General features: G+C 40.4%; 1 long non-coding RNA gene across 2 annotated transcripts; it reads left to right on the top strand.

The window, feature by feature from the left end:
- The first annotated feature begins 1,472 nt into the window (after positions 1–1,472).
- On the top strand, positions 1,473–3,676 carry LOC120430533 (uncharacterized). 2 transcript variants are annotated; one of them, XR_005607665.2, is made up of 3 exons: positions 1,473–3,019; positions 3,083–3,454; positions 3,518–3,676. It is a non-coding gene; the product is annotated as an uncharacterized LOC120430533 (long non-coding RNA). The 2 variants fall into 2 exon arrangements; XR_005607664.2 differs by having other exon boundaries at positions 1,473–3,454.
- The last annotated feature ends 337 nt before the right edge of the window (positions 3,677–4,013 follow it).

Raw genomic sequence — 4,013 nt, 5'->3', positions numbered from 1 at the left:
CAATAACATACTAATAACATAGAATCCAGAACAATAGAATAACAAGGTTAGTTATTCTGAGCGGTGGATGGGGAGCACCCAAATAACAAAAACTGTTATTTTTATGGATTGATTGCATAACAAAAAGTGTTATTATTTTTTCACATGGAAAGCTCAGGCGTGATTAGACAAATCTCGTCGCAAAAAATGCCACCGGGGACGACTGGGATAGAAAAAAGGCCAACTGGGGTGAGAGGGCACCACATTCAACGTTACACCACCGGACCCGGCAAAGCATAAACAAGTTTTCAACGGCTTATTTTGTATGTATAGGTCAGTTGATCATAACGACAGAATATTCAAATTGCTTGGTTTAATTTGTTAAAATTTATCGAATTTTGAAAAGCATCTCCATTAATCTACATTAAGCATAACATTCTAGGAGTCCAATTGATTGGAAGAATAAAAGTGATATGTTCACTTTGACATATTTTCTAAACATACCTTACACTGCCGTTCCCGCTTACTGTTTTTGTATGGAAATGATCTAAAAAGTAAAAAATAATTGTTAATTTGTAAGCATTTTTTTAATTATTGAATTAAGTTTAACCTTCAGATGAATAAATTCAAATGTATCTCCAACGATGTACATTGGTCGGTGATTTTGTACTGCGAAATGAAAAAAAGAAAAACACAAAGTATCAATTCAATCAGAAAATTATGGGTTTAGTGATTTGACTTGTTTACTTTGTGGCTTTGCTAAAGTTTAGAAAAATGCATATTTTCCTAATTCAAATTTGGCTACGTTTTTGGATATATTTATAGTCAGCATAAAAATGCAGTAATTTTCAGTACAACAAAAAGCTAATTTAATAGCGAATTGCTCAGAATAACCTCCAGATTAGAGAATAAAAACGATAGAAAATCTTGGCAGCAGAGAGTTAAACTCGTAGTAAATTTCCACTAGGACCTTGACTGTAAAGAGCTGCCTAGCCCATTCTTAAACGGTCACTCGAGCAAGTGGGATTTTTTTGCAAACTTAACATAACTAAACCTTTCGCCACCCTCAGCTAACGTCAAATCAGTACAAATTGCTGCCGGATCTTTTTCCGATCTCTCTCTGAAAAGATCCGGTAGCAATTTTGTATGGTTTGACGTTCGCTGAGGGTGCCAAAAAAGGTAAACAAGTCACTTCGTGTATCAACCAATAGACTGTTTGTTTACATTCAAGGTTTCGCTCCTTTTAAAAGTTACTACGAAAATAAAGGGATTAAAAACATCATACTTATCTGACTGAAAATAGCAAATTCTTAACCGGGTTCCAACCTAACAACGCCAATTTGGGATCCGCAACAAGCGCCGCTTACGTCAAAAAGTAGAAAATAGTCCCCACCGAAATTTTTTGTTTCCAGCTGGCACGGAGTTCCGAAATCTTCAGATGATGCTGGCCAGGTGCGTTACGCAGCTTCGCAACTGCACTCCGGATTGCTGGATCCCGGTGCTGTGAATAAAGGAAATTTAAGTGTTGATTGTACGGATAGATCGATCGGCACCACGTTCATTAAAAGCAAGAGGAGACTGAGTACTTTGATGGAGATTGGACAAAATTTATTTAATAAACATGGAATTACCTGCTGGCTGCGTCACTCTTCCTCCGCGAAACGAACCTGTCACCAACAAAACAGCTGTCGACGCTAAAACTTCTAGCTGCGTCGCGATTTTCAACTCGCAAAAACACATTCAATTCGCGAAAACTCTAACCAAAACAAAACACACGGTTTGTTTTTCCGACGCTCAGTTTTTTTCTCCGTCAACTAAAATCACCTTCGCGGCGCAGTGATGCTCCAATCGAAACGGAATTTTCCTCGGAATTGCCCGTAAGCAGACTCGGGAATCACCAAGGCAAACGCGGATCACCAAAAACAAAAAGTTTTCTTCTTATTTCCAGCGACTTCACGCACAAAAACACGAAAGCACTCGCGACTACCACCCACCGCAACTGTTCGCAACGAAACAAACAATCAAAACAAAAGCGCAATCTCAGCGCCTGCTGCGACGGCTGCGACCGACCGACCGCTCAATGTTTTGACAGGGGAGGGAGCGTCCACAAATGACGCATGCGCTTTTAGTTTATACAAAAAATTAAGATTTATTTTTTTTTCCCGATCTGTTTTAAATTCAATATCGTTTAATTTGTACAACTCTTAAACCTGATAAAAAGGTTAGTTAAACTTATCGTAACCAAATAAAATTATAATTACAACTAAATCTCGCGCATTCCAATACACGTTTAAAGAATAAGTTAATAAGATGATGATCCCATTGTTTAAATTGTGTGAATCGGAAGTTATCAAAACCGCAGAATAAGTTCTCTAGTTTTGCTCGTTATTTGCATAATATGTTTGTTTATCATAATTATTTTTGCTAGAATGTTAGGTACGTCATTTGCGACAGAACCTACTGGTCGATTTGAAGCTGAATGAATCGATTAAATCGATCAGTGCAATATCGCATGCAAGTAAAGTGCATTGTAAGTTGCATGCCACCAAGGTGGCGTTCTTTTATTACGTGACGCGGGAACAGGAACAAAGTTTGGTCATCAAACAATAATAACAACAAAAGACGGACAGTCGGCAACTGCAGTGCAAGTTTTCGGTCGTTGTTATTCATGCTCAAGTTGAATGAAATCGAAACGATGGAATAATGCTGCAACGGGGACGGAAAGAGCGGAACTTTTTGTCCAGGAGCTGCGCTTGCTGCCGAGCCACTTGACGATGGTGCGCCCTGCAGGAGATGATCGAGTACCGTGAGCAGCCAGCACCGCACCAAATGTGATGCTGATAAATGTCTGATCAGGATGCCGGAACAAGTAGTTAAACACGACCGGAAGATTGTTAAAAACTGCCCTTTTTGAAGATGGTGCTGCCGTACCTGGTCCCGGAAAGAGGAAAATAGTTCTAGAAGGAGCGTGTACGGTTGGTGCCAGTTTTGGACTACACGAGCCTCCTTCACTAGAGATTTAAAAAAAATCGTGCAGCAGGTGAGTTTCAACAATGTTTAATAAAGATTTTATTTAATTTTTAACTATGATTTGTTTTTACAGATATTTTACAGGTTAAACGCTGAACTTTAGAGCGTAACTGGACCGGCCAAGTCATTCTGCTGATTTGTAACGAACCTACGCTGGCAGTTCCGGATTAAGTTTGGTATTGAACGAATCGTTCTGTATCGGACTGTGCAACCAGGAGTTGGCGCAAGAGCTGGCGCTTAACGAACATGGCCGAGGGACGGATTAAGCGCGCCACAAATCTGCTTTTCGTTCGGGATCAGTCAATTCCGCATTCCGCGCCAACCTTACAATTTTAGTCGTGCAAGCTCGGGCTGTCCACGGCACTCTCGATCGTCGGCTTTAACCCAGTGACTAACGCACGAGACACCAGCACGGCCACTGAACACGTTGGAGACGTTTGGTTCGGTAGGTGTTATTCCTCCACGTGATGCTCCAGAAATGTTCATGACAAAATATCGCTTCTTTCAGGATGATTCCAAGGTGGCGTTGATGTGGGCCTAAGTCAACAGTGCCTGTTTCGGAAGTGGGACAGCGTTTCTCGCGTGACCCGCTTTACTTTCCATAAGTCACCGCCGACAATAGCAACTGCGAGGGCTCGTTGGAAAATACTACCCGTACCGGAAGTTACCACCGCTTCCTTTTTGCTAGTAAAAGGACGATCTTTGCTTGACGAAAGTCACCTAGCGTCATCACGAAGTAATCGTCGTAAAAACGGCGACCGGCCCAGCGGCCTTCGTTAATCACTTCCGTCAGAATAAATCGATTGCTGCAGCTGATTATTCAAAAGTTTAGGACTCAATAAAGCTGGAACATTTATTAAAGTGAAATATGTAAAGTAAAACCTTAAAAATGTAATAAATGTCATAAAATTTAACCATTTACTATTTTAAAGCTGAACAAACAGCTTTGGGCATAAGACAATTAACTACGTCGAATAAAATCTTAAACGATTATTTTTTTTAGC

This window comes from Culex pipiens, chromosome 3 (assembly GCF_016801865.2).
Source record: "Culex pipiens pallens isolate TS chromosome 3, TS_CPP_V2, whole genome shotgun sequence".
NCBI lineage: Eukaryota > Metazoa > Arthropoda > Insecta > Diptera > Culicidae > Culex > Culex pipiens.
This window is presented reverse-complemented; position numbering and strand designations above follow the sequence as displayed.